We start from the raw sequence: 20,986 nt of genomic DNA on the forward strand, positions 1-20,986 counted from the left end.
ATATTTGTAATCTCTATAGGCATTGTGAATATGGCATTGCTGATACACCAGCTCATATCTGAGTCTGGATTTGAACTCAGGTCTTCCTGACTCCAGACTAGGCACTTTATCCACTGCACTACTTAGCTGCCCCTTTCAAGACCTAAAGTATTACACAAATGTTAGCTTTCATTCTCTGCTCTCTCAACATTTTATAGTCCTCATACATTTTTATATCATAATTTATAATATGAAGATCTATGTATGGGCCTTCTAGATTATAAACTACTCAAGAGAGATATTGTTTCACTTATCTTTCTATCTTCTCTAGAAACTCACTCAGTGTATTACACATAGTATGTGCTTTTAAATATTTATAGAATATAACTCAATTATGCCACTTTCCCTCTCATAAAGAGACTTTCTAATACAGGCACACTAGTACCCTGCAGGTAGAGCTATCAATAAGTCCAATCCTTCTAGAAAAAGAAAAAAGAAAAATTGGGATTATTCTAAAAAGGTGATGACAATATCCATACGTTTTGACCCAGAGATATCATAGCTAGGCATAAATCCCAAATAGTCAAAGATTAAAAGAAAGATCTTTTGTCTGCAAAAGCACCTATAGCAGTACTGCTTGTAATAACAAAGATCTGGAAATAAAACAGGCACCTATTTGAGAGAATAGCTAACAAATTATGGTATATGAATGTAATAGAATATTATTGCTATACTACAAGAAATAATGATTATGAATGAAAATAGAAGACTGCAAATTCTTGTATGAACTGATACAAAGTGAAGTCAACAGAACCAGGAAAACAGTCAACATAATGACTACAACAATGAATACAGAAGCCTGGAAATTCTTGTATGAACCAACACAAAGTGAAAATACTCAACACAATGACTACAACAATGCAAATGGAAAGAACAAAAACAACAAAAATAGAAACTCAAGCATTATAATGATCAAGCTTGGCTCCAGAGAAGAGATACAGGAATATTCCTTCCCTTCTTTGCTGAAATGATAAATTATGGATGTGGAACACAGCATAGTCTGATTGATGTATTGATTAGTTTTGCTAAACATTTTTTTATAATCTTTCTTTTTTATTATTTATTATATAAGAGATGGCTCCTTGGATAGAAGGGGAGAAGGGGTATATTCAGAAATGAAAATGGTGTAAATAAAGTTTTTTTAATGATTAGGATAAAGACAAAAATAACTAATGTATTTTACAAAATGTAGAAAAATAACAGTAACTCACAAATGTGTACCCTTTTAGATCTCATACAGTTTCAGATTTTCCTATTTACATTGGTGTTTTATAGATCTTACAAAGTACTTTCCTGAGGCAAAGTATGTGATGAAAAAAAATGTAGTTTTCTGACATTATTTCAATCCCAAATGTAGACTCAGGAAGGAGAAAATCTTTGCAGTTCAATGGATGAAAGCCAGAGAAGAAACCTGTTCTGATTGGCTGAGAGATTGTCTCGTATCCTCTGGGTCCTACATAAAAACATAAAGTTGGCTGGTATCAAGGAGGTATAACAAGTATTTCAAAACAAACAGGAGAACAATGTTTCAGGAAAGTCCTGAAGATGCCTTGGGCATCCTTGAGAACTGCCTTGGGGAAAAGAAAAGAGGTTGACTCCAGCTTCACCATGGATATCCTTCTGCTACCATCCCTTTGGCCAGAGGAAGCCCTTGCAAGCTTTGAGGGGTTTGAAGGATGTTGAACCATGTTCTCCTAAAAGTTCTTCTTCCCGTGTTCTCATAAACGTTACTTTAAGGTTATCTGACTGAACTGATAATCCACTGATACTCTTTTGGGGAAGCATACTGGTAGGGGCTGATGACATTAGAAAGCTTTCTCCAACTTCTCAGGAGCATCCCTAGAACCTTAATGGGGAGAATCACCCTACTCTGGAACCTGAGAGAATGGGTGATAAGAAACAGATCCTTGGAGGTTCTATGGGTCACACGAAGACAAACAAGCATTTAACCCACACCAGTTATCCTGCCAGGGCAATAATCTGTGCCTGATCCTACCCCAACCCCTGCCCAGGGGGATAGAAGGTATCAGCAATACAACTTTCTTAGAAAGTTGCTACGGTGGCAGAAGGAAAGTCTCAGGGAGAACAGGAACAAGTGAATAAGGAAGCAAAAATGTGTGTAAATTTCATCTTCATTTCTTTAGGATAGATAGGAGTTCAAGAATGCTATCCATCTCTATAAAGGTAAGGGAAATAGGTTGTCCTGTGATGATCACAGGGTGGGGGGGGGAGGTCTCTCTCTTAGTCATTGTTGGCAAGATTCTTCCCAGAGTCCTCCTTAATAGGAGGACTTAAATCCTCTTAAATTCCTTAAATTAAACTCCTTAAATTCTTCAACTAGAAGATGGTCATCTACCAGAGAGTGTGGCTTTCAGAAAGGGCTGAGGAACAGTTGATATGGTTTTTGCTGCCCAACAACCCCAGTAGAAATGCCAGGAGCAGAACAGAGGTCTATACACATTTATAAATCTGACCAAGGCCTTTGATACTGTTAGTTATGAGGGCTTATGGAAAATTATGTCAAAAAGTGGTTGCCTAGAGAAGTTTATCAACATTGTATGGCTTGCCCAGGTTCTAGAAAATGGACAATGTCAAGACCAAAGTAGAGGGAGTATTGGTGTTCATTTCACAGACAAAGAACAAAAAGGTAAGGGGAGAATCAGCATGGCACAGCAAATAAAGTATTGGACTTAAGAGTCATGAAGTCCTTGGTTCAGATCCTACCTTAGACACTTATTAGATGTGAGACCCTGGGAAAGTCACTTAACTTTTCTGAATCTCAGTTTTCCTATCAATAAAATGGGGATTACAAGAGTATTTAACCTCATGTTTGTTGTGAAGATCAAATATCATTATCACTCAACAAGCATTTTTTAAGAATTTACCATGTGCTAGGCATTGGAGATAAAAAGACAAAAATGAAATAGTCCCTGCCCTCACTGAACTTGAATTGTACTAGGTTAGACACAATATAATATAAAATAAATGTAGTCATTGCGGGAGCGCTAGCAGCTGGGAGGAGATATAAAGAGGGACTTTATGGATGGCACTTTAGCTGAGCTTGGAAGGAAAGCTTATAAGCTTATAAGTAAAGGTGAGGAGGGTTTATTCCAGGCATGGGGGAAAGCCATTTCAAAGACAAGGAGAGAGGAGATGGATTGTCAAGAAGGCCCATTGGGAAAGACTTTGCGTGCCAAATAAATAGGATTGTGTACAAACTTAGAGCCACTGCAGACCACGCGGTAAAGGAGAAAGAATGTTGGACTTAGAGGACCCAAGATCAAATCCTAGGTCTGCCCCTTACTGCGTAAGTTTGACCTTGAGCAAGTAACTTTATCTCTTTATCTCTCTAGACTCAGTTTCCTCATCTGTAAAATGTGGGAAATGAACTATAATATCCCTAAAGTCCCTTCCCACTCTAGATCTATGATCTATGATCCCATGGCAGTCAGATCAATGTTTTAGGAAAATCACTCTAGCAACTTCGTGGGGAATAGATTAGTGAGAGGGGCAAAGTGAGGCAGAGAGAACAATTAGGCAATAGTGGCCATTGTCCAGAGGGGTACGAAGGGTCTGAAGTAAGATGTGAGAAGACAGAGGGTGGTGGATGTGAAAAGTATTGAGAAGGTAAAACTATTGAGACTTGGCAAGTAATTGGATTGATGGGGGTAAAGGAGAGTGAGAAATGTAATATAAATAGTTGGTTTTGTTCAGTCATTTCAGACTCTTTGTGATCCCATGGACCAACTGCCCATGAGGTTTTCTTGGCAAGGTTGTTGAAGTGGTTTTCCAACTCTTTCTTCAGTTTTATGCAGGTAGGGGTTAAGTGACTTGCCCAGGGTCACATAGCTAGTAAGTGTCTGAGGTCAAATTTGAACTCTGACCTTTCTGGTCTTTCTGACTCCTGGCTTAGTGCTCTTATCCACTGCACCACCTAGCTGCCCATATGAATAAAAACCAACTATTATTATTAAGAGATGTGTTGAAGGGCACACAGTAAGGGTTTGTTGGTGTTTCTTTGAGCCAGAATTCAAACCCATGTTTTCTAATTCCAAGTACAGGGCTGTTCTCATCACCATATGTCCTCCCAGCGGAGATGAACAGCTATTCACAGCCTTAGATGGAGCAAGTTGTCATGGTCATCAGCTGAGCAACAAGTGAAGAGGCTGCAAAGGAAATTGTGAACTCATACTGGGAGTGTTAACAACAGAGCTTTAAAATGACCTATAAAATGAGGAAAATCTGGAGAGATAAGAGAATTGTCCAGCTGAATATACACATATATATATATGTATATATATATATATATATCACTGCTTTCTTTGTGATTGTTGTTACAAACTGAAAAATTAAAAAAAATTAAGCTTTTTACAAGCTTAATTAAGATTTCTATTGCAATTAAAGATACAGGTCACCCAAAAGGCAATATACAAGTTGACTACAACATACCACTTGCAAAGATCTGGGCAGGAGAAGCTGCTTAATGGAAATTATAGAGAAATGTATCATAGGAAAATAAAGGGTTGGCTGATTCATAGCCCCTGACTTCCACTGTAGCCACACAACAGAGAACCTGAAGATGCCCACTAAGCTGTACAGACCCACCATGGAGGACTAAGAGGAGGCTATGAACACAAGTTGTACAGGTTGAGATGGTCAAAGGATCGCAGATCTAGAATTGAAAGGGGACGTTTCATCCAACTCCCTCATTTTACATATGGGGCAATAGGGACCCAGAGAGTTTAAGTAACTTGTCCATGGTTACACAGGCAATAAATATTATAGGCATTATCTGCCATCGGTTCTCTGACTCTAGAATTGCCAGTTCTCTTTCTGATTTGTGGATGCATAGCATTCTACACTATTAGAGAAAATAACTGCATCAGGAAGATCACCAATCAGTAAGAATTTATTAAGTAGCTATTATATGCCAGGAATTGTGGAGGCACTGGGAGACATGTAGACCAAAAAATTAATAATTTCTGCCCATAAGGAACTTACATTCATCTGGGAGATACAGGATATACATATGTGGTACATTCAAAATAGAAACCAAATAATAAAAATAAAATATATACTAAATATGTTCAAAATAAATATAAAAACATGTACAGGATAATAAGATTCATCAGTGTATCAAAATATCTTGTTATTCTGATGCTGAGCTACACTCAAAGCCTTTCTGGGTTGAGAAATCCTGTCAGTTTGTGTTATAATTGAAAGTGACCTTACCTTCAAAAACCTGGTGTTACTTTCACAGGACAAAAACTCCTCCAAGAACCAGCCTGACTTTTGCAAGAAAGACTACTCCCCAGAAAATTCGATACCATATGATGACTAGTTTTAACTAGCACAACCTGTAAAACTATCAACTAAAGTGGGGCATGTTTTGCATGCATGATGTAACAGGGGAACCAGCCAATGAGGACCCAGTCAGGAAGGAGCACATATATGATTGGTGAACCTTCTTCAAAGTAAGAGTAGTGGAAGACCCACTCTCCACTTCAGAGTGTTCTATGACTCTTTCTTGTCTGTATATTGTATGTCAAAGAGAGGCTGGCTACCAAGTCAGAACTGAATGTGCATACAAAATACCACCAAGACTTGTCCTGTTTCCTAGTCGTGTTCAAATTAGGAACACAAAATGCTTTTAAGCCTCTAGGTGAAGAAACCCCTTACCTACATGGCTCCTATGTCACATCTGGCCCTGTTATGTGTTCTTACCTGCTTTGAGGTGATGGAGTATTAGAGACAGAATGACCTTATAAGTTTCAAAAGGTGAGAGGACCAGAGGTCCAGTGATAGGAGTCCATACAAGCCAAGGCCTGTGCAGAACTGTATCTCTGGTCCACTATCTCTAACCTTGCAGATGGACCCATACAATGAACGTTTCTTTGTCACGGGAGTTTGGCTTCCCTCTAAGCTATTTTAAAGTTATAATTAATGGGACAAACTGTTATCTACCATACTTCCAGCTCCTAGGAAAATACCAAGACATCTGGTGTTAACTTTAAGTCCTGAAGCTAACTCTAAGAGATATGCTGTCTGACCTTTCCTGTCCTGGTACAATTGAGGAGAGTCCCTCCTAAGAGCCATCCCTGCTATCACTGGTCCATTATCAATAGCCTTGGGATACAGATGTGTCTCATAAATCAATCGAGCATTCTTTTATGACAGAGAAGGGTGGTTACTAGACTCACCTGAGCCCTCTAGCCCTACTGGTACTCCCAGAACCCTGTAGTCAACTGCATTGTTTTCCCATCTACCTAATCTTGATCTTTGTTCTTTTGCACTTCCCAAAATGATATGAAGTCTAGTTAGTCCTACCTCAGGGTCTATGGTCATTGAGAGAGGCCATTGACCCAATTTATCAGTTATTGCTAGCCTAACTAATAAATTGATCATTCTTAGGTCAGTGTCTCTAAGTTTATCTTTATTTTCAAGTGTAACAGCCCCAGTAAGTCATCTGTGGGATCCAGTAGAACACTGAATAAAAATGACAGAAATATGTGGCATCCTTCAAGCAAGGGAACTGTTCATCTATTGGGCTGTGCCACATTTGGAAATAAACTTGGTGGGGTGAAATTTCTCTAGCAAATGCCTTGACGCTGAGCCCATTCTCCACACAAGCCAAAGTGGCGGAGGGAAGAGGATGACCCCAGGTTCGGGGAGATGTGTTTGAACTTCTGTCCTCCTACATCTTCTCAGTAAAAGCATCTTTGTTAAAGTTAATTGATGCTAATTAGTTAAATGATATTGGGCTATTTATCAATTGTATCAAAAATAATGAAGATATATTAGCTGATATTGATTAGATTAGATGGAAGAGAAAAATGGCAACGGATATTGAAGAGAACACATCTAAATGGGAATTCAAGCTAATAGCATGCAAAAGACAAACCTACTCTTCAGGGGGAGACCAAGAGATCCTGAAGGAGAAATGTAACCAGCTTTGCTCTCGAGGGAACCAGCTATACAGTACAAATAGGAGTTGGGATAAGGATTCCAGTCTTTATAAAGACTACAGGAATGCTCATATTGATTTTTTTTTAATCACAGATCTTTTGAAGGACAGAAGTATCTATATGACCAAGGACAAGATTGACTAAACTTTGACTTGTGGAGTGGCTATGCCTCAATAATAAACCCAAGCTTCTGAAAAAAAAAGTGGACTGAGTAGTTCCAACACAACCAGACTCAACATGAAAATCCCCTGATGCTTAAGGCCTAATGAGTCTGAAGAAATCACTTTTGTGGCATCACTAATTTGATCAACTGACCTACTACAGATGAAAATATTCTGTCTGGTAACCTGCTATCATGGCAATTTGTCAAGCCAGATTGATAAAGGATATCCAACCCTATTGATTTGGATGGTTGATTGGATGAATCTGGAAGCAACTTTACCCAATTTGTAAGAAAACTAAAATACCAAATCTCCTAGGCTGTGCTATTTTGAGTTGTTGGATTATTGTTGTTTTCCAGTCATCTCAACACAGCCCTAGAGAAAAAGAAAGGTTATTTGAGTTAACCAGTAAGTCCCAACCATGTAATTTGTGTGTATTATCAGAAACAGAACACAGCAACTCAGACTACTTAGAAGAGACACAAGACCTTTTCAAGAATGAGAAATTTCAGGACTCATGCTTGCACACAGCCATATTACACATACTTGAGTGACTGAAGAAGATTCAAGAAATCTAGAAAACAAAATAATACTGAAAACACAAAATACAGATAACATCTTCCTGAGACAGCTTTTCCCCCCTTCAGCTTTGTGGTACCTGTAATTAGTGACTCCTAACAAACATTATCATAAGACTGGATCTGTTATTTTTCAGACTGTAGGAGATGGGAATGCCGATATAATGGGGACCCATTTTTCTAAGGATATTCGGCTGCTTCTGGAAATGCTGTGCATCTCGATTTGGATAACACAGAACCCTGAAGTACCATTTCTCACTCGTTTCTCATAACACAGGGAGAGAGGCAGGGCTGACAGAGGGTAGTCTCACACAACATTCCCAGGACCCAATGCCAAGAAGGCCCCTTCACATTTTATGCAATTTCAAAACTGCATGTAATAAACTCCTTATAAAGGAAAACACTGACAGACCTTGGCTTCTACACTATGTCTATTCATACAAAATGAAGGGAAGAGTTTAGGCATTTATTTCTATGAAAGAAATCCAAGGGATGAGTAGAGATATGTTTATATTACATGGCCATTTCAAGGGGAGGGGGGGGAACTGTGAGGGAAACCTGAATTATTTAGACATCTGCTTCAATTGTTCATTTTTGTTTCTGCAGACAGAGACAGCATGTCTTTACTTTGAAAAATGGTCCCATCCAGCATATTCAGGGTGAATGAATCAACAAGCATGTATTCAGTGACAACTATGTGTCAGGCAATGAGGATATGAAGACAAAAGTGAACCATTGCTGGACCTCAAGGATTCCATCAGAACAGGAAAAAGAAGGCTGAATTTGGAGCTAGATAATCTAGGGCCTAATTACTCCCTATAGGCCTTGGGGCGAGTCACTTACATTTTCCAGGCCCCAGATTTCTTATCTTTAAAATGAGTAGACCAAACCAAATTCTTTTCTCGCTTTTAATCTACAATCCTCTGTCATAGATAGGCAGTATGAGAAAAGATATGGGCATGTTTTCTCATTGATTTTGGAAGAAGCAAAATAATAATCAGTAAGAATCCATTATCTGAAGAACAAAACTCCACTCTTAAGAGAGTAAATGAAAAATAAGAATGAGAGTAATGTCTCTTTCCATATTTACACATGGACTTTTAGCAAGGGACTCCAAAGACCTCAGAACACTCTTGCATACAAAAATGAATGAAAACCATCTCCATTGCTACTAGACATCTCTTGAGAAAGAAAAACAAATGCAGTACTGGGCAAAATACAGAGAGCAGCCCTAACCTATGGGTTAGGAAAAAAAAAAACTAAGGCAAGGAGTGTATAAGGTTATATAGTTTAGAGATACGTTACTTACTGCCCTCTGCTTCAGGAGAGCTGAGTTATCCTGGAGAGATCTGGTTCTCCATCCATACTCGAGGACACAAAAGGGTGGAACATTCTGTTTCTAATACTTCACTCCTGGGTCCCAGCATCTCCTACTTCATTTTCTTCTCCAGCAGCATCTTTTTTCCCACTCCTTTGCCCATGGAAAGCCGGCCAGAAGAAGGGGAAGTTTGATATACACATAACTTTACTATATGAAAAAGAATCCGGCCAGGTCAGATCATTTGGATTTGGATATACCCACTCAACTCTCTTGCAGAAGGCATTAGTGGCTTATATTTCAAAAAGCATTCAAGTATTTCATTCACATTGGGCGAGGGAAGTTACTCTCTACCCCACCCCCACAATCCACCAGCCCTAGTTGATAAAATTTCAGAAAATACAGAAATGATGAGATGTTAATGTGTGAAATAAAGTATGAAGACTCATCTATGCCTATTATCCCTTTATGAGATGTGAAGAAGCTTCCACGGGAGAATTGGAAGTGTAGTTTGCCATTGGTTGGCACAGCATAGGCCACGCCTCTGAGTAACCTTTGAAGTTTTTTAAAGCTAATTTGCCAGCTCTTGAGTAAGAGATAGTAGAATTAACTCTTGTGAGTGTGACCCATGGCAACAGAAAGCCATTTAGAAAGGAAAGAGTTCTGGCAATCAGGAGTAGAGCTGCATTGACAAACAAGCCTGGAGAGTCCAGATGAGTGACCCTTGCAACAGAGAGGCCCCTCTCAAAGAGTAGCATCAGGAGACCACCATGAAAAAAGAGCCCTGCAGCACCAGAGTTTTCTTGGTCACATATATTCCCTAATGTATCATCCCAAGTTTGTGTATATTTATGGGAGAGTTTGCCCCAGATTTATGGGGAGAATGTTTTGTAGATACTGTTTTTATTATGCCATAATAGTAAACGCCTTTGCTTTGAGCTAATTGTGTCTTATCGGCTGACTATAAAGGTAAACACACTGGTAGGGACTTGTAAACCATAGCTTAAATTATAGTAAATTATAAAGTGTGGTCCCTTAGAGTACCGTGAACCTGTAAGTAGTTACCTGCCACAGAACCAACCTGCAAATCTACGACTAATGATTTAGGAAGGTAGCCCAAAAGGAATGCTACACGAAGCTCCCTCGTCAACTACTCCTTCCTTTAGTCCTTGTATTTTGTTGTGGCTCATAATAAAGGCTTGTGTTCCAGCTTTTCTCCATGATTGAAATGACATGTTCACTGTCTTCTTACCTCCATATAATCTCTCTAGCTCTTCTTTTCTGCTTTCATTTCATGGATCATCTCCTTGCTACTGTGGCTTGAACCACTCCCACTCTGGCCATGATTTTGACTCCTTTGTACACGTGGAGGGAGACATTTCACAATATTTATTCCATTTCTCCAAAAGTTTTGGCCTGGCCCTGTGGTTTCACTGGGAGCTGCCAGTGAGAAAACTCTCTATCAAAGCAGATCAGTATCCACTCTGTAACTCAGTATCTTCCAGAAGTATCTGGAGCATGGGAAGTTAAGTGACTAACCCACGTTTTCACAGATATGACTTTCATCCAAGACTTTTGGACTCCAAGGTCAGCCATCTTTCCACTAACCCATGAAGCCGCCTTTCTTCATGAGAATAACTGCATTTTCACACCATTCTTCTGTCTGCTCATTCACCATACATTTATTAAATGCCTCTTGTGTTCAACATATTATGTGAAGTTCTGGAGATACAAAGGCAAGTCACCCCTTTGGCCTCTCTTTCACTTAAAAAAATGCTGACTACTCAATTGTTCTACTTAAACCAAGATGAATTCAGGTCCATCCCCCCCACAGAACACAATTGCCCCTTTGGTGAATAGGGGCATTCTTTCCCAAAGACCACCCCTCTAATTTTTAAATCAAGCCACAGCCTAGAATTTGAATAAACTTGCAGAAATATGAAACAGGTATTGCTGAAGTTGAGCTCCATTAGTAGATTCATGGTACTGAGAGTAACAAAATACCTGTGGGAGGCCAGAAGTGAGATACATAAAGGGTACAGAGGATGAGGTATTTCCCTCTAGATTCACAGTTAGCTCTCAAGCCTTTGTGGTCTCAGAATCCCTTTACACTCTTTAAAATTACTGAGGACTCCCCAAAGAGCTTTTGTTTATGAATATCAATATTTATTATGTTTGAAATTAAAATGGATAAATTTCTAAATAGATTAATCATTTAAAATTATAAATCTATTACATGTTTATATAAGTAATACATTTTTATGAAAAATCATTTTCAAAAAATCGAAGAGTGGCATTACTTTATTTATATTTATATTTTCTCAAACCTCTTTAATGTCTAGTTTAATAGAATACAGCTGGATTCTCTTATCTGCTTCTGCATTCAATCTGTTGGGATGTGTTGTTTTGGTTTAACTATATAAAGAAAATCTGGCCTCAACCTGATATGTAATTGAAAAAGGGAGGAGTGTTTTAATAGACAAATAATGTCTTAATAATACTATGAAAATAGTTTTGGTTTTGGAGACTCCCTGAAAGGGTCTCAGAGACGTCTAGGGGTTCAGGGACCACCCTTTGAGAATGCTGCTCTTATCTTCAGCTCAGGAGCAGGCCCTCAAGTGGGTGGCTCTCTCAATAGAAGGGGCTCCTCCAAAGATGCTTGCTCCAAGAAGGCTGCCCAAGCCTAATGGAGCCTCTGGCACCATGAAAGTTACCTCCACTTTCCCTGACTATGTATATTTACAACACTTTACATGCAGTAAAAGTTTGATTGTGCACTTAGACCCTGAGTGTTTTATTGTGTCAGAACAGAACACATATTCTACACTTGGCCCAAGATGATATCCATTCATTTGAACAAAATAAACCACACTAGTATAGATATGGTAATTATTCTGTGGACTGATTTTTTCATTTTTTTATCATAATTTCTCCAAAATTCCCAATGACTTCTTAATTGACAAATCTGATGGTCTTTCCTTTGATTCTCATCATTCTCCAACTCCCTAAGTAGAAAGTGTTTGACATTCTTGGCCAGTCTTTCTCACTACTCTCTCTCCTCTAGGTTTTTGTTATGCTTCTCCCTCCTGGTTTTCCTTCTGCCTGTCTGACTATGCCTTCTCAGTCTCCTTTGCTGGCTCGTCATCCATATTGTACCATCTGTGAATATACTTCAACCCTCTGTCCTGGGGCCTCTTCTCTCTCTATACTCTCTTACAGTGACTTTGTCAACTCCCATTAAATTATCTTCTCTATTCTGATGATTCCCAAATCTAGAAATCCAGCTTTTTCCTGAGCTCTAGTAACACATCCTCAACTTCCTGTTGAACATTTTGAACTCAGTGGCCCATACATGTCAAACTCAACATATTCAAATAAGAACTAATTGTCTTCCACCCCCAAATCTATCCTTCCTTTAAACTTCCATATTTCTTTGAAGGGTACCACCATCTCTCCAGTCTTGCAGATTCACAACTTTGGAATTATTCTCAATTCCTGAATCTCTCTCACCCTATATATCCAATCTGTTGCCAGATCTCATCAATTCTACCTTTGCTATCTCATATCTGACCCTTTCCCATTTTACACATAGGCATCACATTATCTCAGGTACTCATCACCTTTCACCTGCACTACAGCAAGAATGTCCTAATTAGCTTCCCTTCCTCAAGTCCCTTCTCACTCAAATACATCCTTCATGTGGCAAAGTCAATTTTCCTTAGGAGCAAATCTGACCATGTCATACCTGTATTCAATACTCTCTAATTATTCCCTGTTACCACTACAATTAAATACAAAGTCTTCTGTTTTGCATTTTAAAGCCCTTCAAAACTTTGCTCACAACCTACCTTTCCAACCTGATTGTTTATTGAGTCTCAGTTTCCTCATCTGTAAAACATTGTCAATAAGCTCAAATTACAAATGGTTGTAAAAGCAAAGTGCCACATAAATTTAAGGAGTTACTACTATTTTATTATTCTTATTATTGGTGTTGTTATATAACATCATCATCATCATCGTCATTATTACTCCCTTTCCTGAAACCTATGTTCTAGTGACACTAGCTTTCTTACTGTTCCTCACACCTGACTCTCCATTTCTGATCTCTGTGCCTTTGGATTAGCCCATACCCAGAATGCTCTCCCTTCTCAGCTTGTAATTTCTGGTTTCCTTCAAGATTTTGCTAAAGCACCTCTTTCTGCAGAGTTCCCTGATTCCACCAGCTTTTAATAACTTCCCATCCAAGACTGCCTTGTATCTGCTTTGTACGTACATTATATGTACTCTTCCCCTTAGACTGTAAGCTCCTCGCAGTTAGGGACAATATTCTTTTTATCTTGTATTCTCAGTGCAAGTCACATAGTAGGTACTTAATAAGTGATTGTTGATTGACTAGAATTCCTTCCTTCCTTCCTTCCGTCCTTCCTTCCTTCCTTCCTCCCTTCCTTCCTTCCAGACTCATCTCAAGCACCATCTTCTAGATGAAGTCTTTCCTCATTCCCAGTCAGATAGTGGCTTCTCCCAAAACAATTTTGTATTCATTTTTAAAATATTCTGGATGTATTTACATACATATATTTTATCTCCTCTGATGGAATATAAGCTGATTGAAGACAGGGCTCATTTCACTTTTGGTTTTATATTTCTAGCACCTAGTATAGTACCCCAAAATGGTAGGCACTTAATAAATGCTTATTGATTGATTGATTGATAAATATAACCATTCTCAAGCAAAGGTCTAAGGAAGAGACAAATCTCTAGAATGGGTTCATAAGAAGTTATTTATGAAGCCACCCAATAAACAGGTAAAAAAAATAAGGGATTTTTTTTCTGGCTTGAAAGATTGGTATATGACTGTCATTTACTAATTGTGTGACTTTGAGCAAGTCACAATTTTGTCCAGTCTGGGTTCTTTTTCTTTGAAACATGGTTAATAAACTCTTCCTTGACCACTTGAGATTTATCTTGAATTAGGCTTGAAATTAGACAATGGGTGTAAAAGAAAATTGTCGTGTAAATTTAAGAAGGTGTTGTTACTACTTTCCTTATTGTGACAGTTATAGTCATTCTTCATCATAGTCATTGAAAGGTAACTTGCATAGTAGGTACAGAGTTAATTTTAGAGTCAGGACGAGCTGGGTTCAAGTCCTCCTCCTAACTTGTGATGATCAGAGGATGATCAGAGGGTCCTAAACTAAAGGGAACCTGAGGTCATAAGGTACAACCACCTTATTTTATAGATGAGGAAATAGCATCCCAGAGAGATGACATGATTTGCCTAGGCTCTCTTAGCCACGTAGCTAGTATTAAATGTCCCTGACAAGATTCAAACCCAGGTCTTCTGGACTCCACTCCTACTACCTCTACCATCATTACCACCACGTATACTGTTGCTGCTGCCGCTCACAATTCCTGCTCTGGGAACAATGACCTTAACTAATAGAAACACTACAGATAGATATAAGCAGCAGGACTACTGTAAGGATTTGCAGCAAGGCTTTCCCAATCCCCACCCCCACCCCCCAATGAGCAAGGTGTGCCATCCTTCTTTCCCTTCCTTGGATGTGGAATACCCCATGAGAATGGTAAAGATAACTAGGTTTATCCCTAAGTTAAAATTTCTCACTTTCTCCATCCATTCTCCTGGCAAGCTATTGAGTCATAAGACTTTGCTTCTTCTCTGCAATAAAAGATTTTACATTTATAGCTTTGGGACAGTGATGTAAGTTTCCTGAGGCCCTTGGGGATGAGAATTTTGTTATCCGTAATTTGTCATGCCTCAAAATGATCATTTCATTAGCTTGCACTTAGGATCCAAATCACCTCTGTTCACCCCATCTCCTGTGTACAGCAGACCCATACAAGGGGCTGACCAGCCAAATCACCAATCAATGGTCTCCTCAGGGAGCTGAAGGCCAGAAAAGTTCACTGACTAAAAGTCTGTCCCTTGCCATGCATTAATAGCACCTGAAATTCTATTATTTGAGATTGATATCTTTGGGTAAACCATTGCCCTCTCTAACCAGGCATTATCTGAAATGTAAATACTCCCCAAAAGGATAGTGATAATTGAATCTCTGATACCTTTACATGAATGAGCTGCTCAGATAACAGAAAAGAGCCTCAAAGTCATACCATATAATAGCTAACATTTATATAGGACTTTAAGGTTTTCAAAGTGCTTTACATATGTTAACTCATTTGATCTTCACAATAACCCTGGAAGGTAGAGTGCTGTTATTATCATTTTATAATTGAGGAAACTGAGGAAAACAGAGGTTAAGTGACTTGCCCAGGGTCATGTAGCTACTAAGTGTCTGGGCCAGGATTTGAACTTAGGTCCTCCTGGCTCTATGTCCCATGTGTGCCATTTTGCTGTCTCTAAGCAGATCATGTGAGGACTGGTTGGAGAAAGTGGGGATCCAGAGTCTGAAAAAGATTTCAGTAGGATAGTACAGATGGCTTCATGTCTTTGCAAGACTGTCACTGGAGAAGAAGAATTGTGCAACTTAGCCTCAGAGGGCAGAACAAAGATCAATGAGTGGAAGGTGTAAAGTTTGACATAGGGAAAAATTCTGCAACCATTAGAGCTCTCCCAGAGTGGAATGGGCTGTGCTCCTCAGTGGAGTTCTCCAAGCAGAGACCAGATGACCATTTCTCTGGGTATTATTGTAGAAGGGAATCTGGCTGGAAGAGATCTCATTGCCATCCTGTCCAATCCATGTATGAAAGGGACATATACAAAGAAAGTCACCCAGGATCTGCTTGAAGACCAACAAGGAGGGGGAACCCACATCCTCTTGTGGCAGCCCTTACTTCTTTTAGACAGCTCCAATTCTGAGGAAGTTTTTCCTCATATCAAACCCAAATTGCCCTCTTTTCCACTCCCACCCACATTCCTGGTTCTTCCCTCTGGGGCCAAACAATGCAAGTCTACACGCAATAGCCCTTCAAGCTCTTGAATATAGTTATCATGGACGCTCTGAGTCTTCTCTTCCCCAGAGTAAACAGGCCACATTCCTTCAACACACCCTTGTGTGACATGGACCAGAAGCCTTTCCCTCCTGAATACCCTTCTCTGGATATTCTCCAAATTATCAACAAACTTTTTAAACCACAGAGCCCAGAACTTGGGCCCCTAGGATTCTGAGGTTCTAACTAAATATTCCTTTTCTCCTTTCCATGACAGCGTTTAGCAGCCAGAGTCAGGAGATTACCCTTTTTAAGTCTAGGAAGGAATAGCTGAGAGAGAGATGATCCTGAAGAGAAATAAGATGAATAAAAAAGAGGATGGGGGGGGGGAGGTGCATGAAGACAGGATTTGCTGGCCTTAAACTTTGGCCTTATCTGCGCTAACATCATAACAACATAAGGAAACATCAAAACAACCTAAAGGTAGAAATCCCTACCTCACACGGATCATAGGGTGATGGCCAACTGTCTGATACAGTGGAACTATTCATAATTACTTCTTGTAAGGGAGCGACAGGGACTATGAACCAGGAGGAAATGGAGAATAAATTCTCCATTTGTATGGCGTGGTATTGTCATATTGGATGATTGGTAATTGCTCAAAATAAGTGGTTAAATACAGTGAGTAACCAAAGGGTGAACAGGAAAAAAAAGATAAAGAAGTTGGAAGGTCTAAGAAAAGATAGAGCCAAGCATCTAAGAAAAAGCTTTTACCCTCTTATGCAGTCCAACAATTCCTCTATCAGAAGCCTCTGATATATTTTGAGGTTTAAGACCTTCAAGAAGACCATCCGTTTAACTGCATCTCCTACTCCAGATTCAGGATTCCTTTATCTCAAGCACAAGCTACTTTAGAAGTCACCAAGTCTCTAAATATACAGTATTATATCAGTGCTAAACAAATATCAATTTGAGCAGTCATATTAGAAGGGATGAATGGAAATTGCCAAACCAAATGAAAATTAAGGGTGAAAATTTCAATCTATAAATTTTATATAGACCAACTAATATTAAACTAACCCTTTGCAAATATAAATGATGTTTCTAAGTGTCATCAAGGCTTCAAAGTTCAAGCAATATTAATTCTACAGTTTCAATGCCAATCAAAATAAGGGCAAACTACTTCCTGAAAATATCTTCCCATATGCGTGTGTAAATACAGTTGCCAAGGTGCAAACTCTCTTCACTGATTACAGCTCCTAGGAATTTATCATATTGGAGAGCTGCCTGCAATGGCAAGGGGGGAGGGAGGGAAGAGGAGGAGGGGTTTCATGTCATTCATGTCATTCATATATGTGCAAGACAACAGAAGTGTAGGAGCCAGAGTCTAAGTCAGGATTTTCTAGAAGTCATGTGCTGAATAGCAAATTCGGGAGCAACCTGTCTGATGCAAAATATCTAGAAGTTACCCAAAAGGGAAATGCTGTGATTCATCCATAGGCTACACCAAATTTGGGCGTGAACATGGTGAAGTGAATGGTCTGTAGAAACTGCTTTAAGTTTAAACCTACTTTCTCCAAGGATCGAGGTGGTATAGGACAGCATGTCTCCAGGCATCTGGGGATAATGCTTTGTAACATCTGTTTTTGCCATTTCTTTGCAGTAAAAAGGCAATTAGGTGGCATAATGGATAAAAAGCTGAAGTGGATGTTGGGAAGACCTGAGTTCAAATCCTAACTCAATTACTTAACTAGCTGTGTAATCCTTGTCAAGTCACTCTTAACCTCTTTGAGTCTCAGTTATCTCATCTGTAAAAATGGGAATATCTACCTACATCACAGGATTGTTTTGAAGACCAGATGAGATAACATATGAAGTGATTTGCAAATATCAAATCACTATGTAAATGCCAGCTATAAGATAAATATTCCTTTAAAAAAGCTAATTGATGTTAATTTCTTTTTTTTTTTTTTTTGCTTTTTGGAGGGGCATTTGCGGTTAAGTGACTTGCCCAAGGTCATACAGCTAGTTTTGTGTGTGTGTGTGTGTGTGTGTGTGTGTGTGTGTGTTAAGTGTCTGAGGCCAGATTTGAACTCAGTTCCTCCTAACTCCAAGGCTGGTGCTCTACTCACTGAGCCACCTAGCCACCCCGATATTAATTTCTTAAATGAAATCAGGGTGCTAATCACTAGCAGTTAAAATTAGAGAGAACACACTAGATTATGGGTTCGAACAAAAGATACCCTTGACCTTTCAAGGATACACCCTATGGGAAGATGTAGTCTTATTCTGGGCACCCAGTAAGAGTGGGAACCAAAGTAAGGATTCCCAGAGTCAATAAGGGTTCCATATGTTTGATATGATAGATACACGTGAGGCAGCTTTGAATAGTGGCCAAGGCACTGTCCTCAGAGGAAAAAAGACCTGGGTTCAAATCTGATCTCTGACACCTACCAGCTCTGTGACCATGAGCAAGCCACTTAATTTCTCAGTGCCCCAGACAGTTGTCTATGATTAAGACACAGAAAAGTGCTGACCTACATCAGAAGAGGAAATTTTTCCTAAGGAACTCCCCACACTCATGAAATCATAGATCCAGTGAAATCTATCAATCTGCATATTCACATACAATGATTACCTATGTTATACTAGTTGCATAAAGGATATTGAAACACACAAATGGATTTCATTTCATAAATTTAGACACTCCTTTCGATGATTTAGATTTTAATTTGTAAAATAAAGGTTGGTAGATGATCCCTACAAACCTTTCAAGCTCTAAATCCTATAATCTAATGAAATTGTTTTTTTCCAGAACATTCAAAATTGTCTATGTCAGTTGAAATGGTTTAGCTAGCATCACAGTGTTGGAAAGACCATTGAACTCAGTCTGCCAAGATAAGGGGTTTGAAATAGATGATCCATAATGTCCCATCCAGTTCTAAATCCTAAAGTCACATTCCCCAGATCCCTTGGTTTCCTTGTTAGGTTGGTGAGAGGATGATAACTCCCCATATGGCTATGCGCAACCCCAAGCAACATAGCTATTTCTTCATCCACACCCCCAATCCTGATTCTTAACATAGGACTACCATTCTACTTACTCTGCAACCCAATGACACTGGTCTCCTTGCTATCCCTCATATAAAACACTCCATCTGCCTACTTTGGGGATTTTCACGGGCTGAACCTCATCCCTGCAATGTTCATCCTCCTCATCTATGCCTCCTGGATTCCCTGACTCCCTTAAAGTCTCAGCTAAAATCCTACCTACAAGAAACTTTTCCTATTCCCTCTTAATTTTACTCACCTTCCTTCTATTTATTATCTCCAGTTTATCCTGAATATATTTTGTTCCTATATATTTCTTTGTATATTATCTTCTCTTTTAGACAATGAGCAACTTGAGAGCAGGGACTTTGTCTCTGTTTGCATGCCCTGTTTCCCCAGAGCTTGGCACAGCTTACAGTCACTTAATAAATATTTGTTGATCAACTGTTGACTGAATTCAGCAAACATTTCTTGAACTCTTGCTATAAACTGGGCAATATGCTAGTCATTATATATAGAAAACAAAAATGCAAAGGACTTTTCCCTCAAGGAGTTCATATTCTGCTTGGGTTGGGGTTGGGGGTGGACAACATGTACCCAGATAAGTGAACTCAAAGAATACATAGCATAAATGCAAAGTTGCATTGAAGGAAGGAAACAAGCTTTTATGAAGTACCTACTATGTACAAAGAACTGTGCTAAGCACTTTACAAATATCTCATTTGAACTTCTAAACAGCCCTGGGGGAAAAATTAGGTACTGTTATGATCCCCATTTTACAGATGAGGAAACCTAGGGAGAGAGCAGTTAAGTGGCTTATGCAGAGTCACATAGCTAGTAAGTTTCTGAGGTCATATTTGAGCAAGTCTTCCAGATACCAGACCCAGGACCCTATTCACTGTTCCACCTATGATGACTTGGGCTGTAAAAACTAAAAACTGAAGGAGAAAAAAAAAGGAAAAGAAATATGACAAATCAAAGCAATAGGTGTGCAGAAAAGGATTTGATTGGTCCATATCTTTAAATTCATATGATATCTCTAAATTCATCCATATGTTAAGCTGGGGCCCAGCTTCCTTAATAAAATGACTTGCTTAGAGTCACTCAGGTAAATGTCAAAGACGGGATTCAAACCCAGGTCTTCTTAGGTATCAGAGCCCTTTCCCTATGCCACATAGTCACCCTTCTGATCCTGCCTCAGTAATGAGAATGGACCTAGATAGTCTCCAAAGTGCCCTCCCATACTGAGATTCTAGAATCTTCATTGCATCCAGGTGCCAAACATTTTGGCAAGGGAAACACATAGTGCTCTATGAGCATGCTGATGAGGGGCTAAAAGAGTGAACTAGGGGAAAGAGAGTCTTATCTGATCTATGTTTGGCCTGCCAGAGTGTGCATTTCCCCAGATGGCAGCTTAGCAGAAGTAGGATCAGCAACATGCATCTTGATTGCAGTGGATGCCAATGGAGAACATAAGGCTTAAAGTCAGTCCTGGGGAGCTGAAAGCCCAAATCAGCCAGGAATAAAAATGGCAAGCCCCAGGCCATTGCAAATTGGATGTACTTCAGTGGCCTCTGGAACCAACTCAGGGGAGGCCCCCATCCAGGCACTATTACAGCCATGATCCAGGCTAAAAACCTGTGAAAGGTCCACCATATCTTTAGTATTCATGGTTGGGTAACTCAGGGGAGTTAAGCAACCAAAACAAGGATGTCCTTGAATATAAAGCAAATAAAGCCCTTAGAAAGCATATAGATTGAAGTTCAACACGAAAGTAGAAATCATTGAGTTGAAGTCACCCTTTTCTTCCCCATCATCCCTCCATCCTTACCACCACCCCATTTCCTCATTCCAGGATTTGATGCTATTCTGACGAATCCCTGTACCAACACGTGCCACCTAGTCCCTAGTCATCTCTGCTCTGGAGAGCTGAAGGACTCTAGTGGCATAGCTGTAGCTCTG

General features: G+C 39.4%; 1 protein-coding gene across 1 annotated transcript in view; it reads right to left on the reverse strand.

Moving 5' to 3' along the window:
* The window catches only part of SRD5A2 (steroid 5 alpha-reductase 2), a 73,201-nt gene that overhangs the window by 19,106 nt on the left and 33,109 nt on the right, over window positions 1–20,986 (reverse strand). The window lies entirely within an intron of this gene.

This window comes from Petaurus breviceps, unplaced genomic scaffold (assembly GCF_028583685.1).
Source record: "Petaurus breviceps papuanus isolate PSGF00001 unplaced genomic scaffold, PetGlider_PUasm1.0 90845, whole genome shotgun sequence".
NCBI lineage: Eukaryota > Metazoa > Chordata > Mammalia > Diprotodontia > Petauridae > Petaurus > Petaurus breviceps.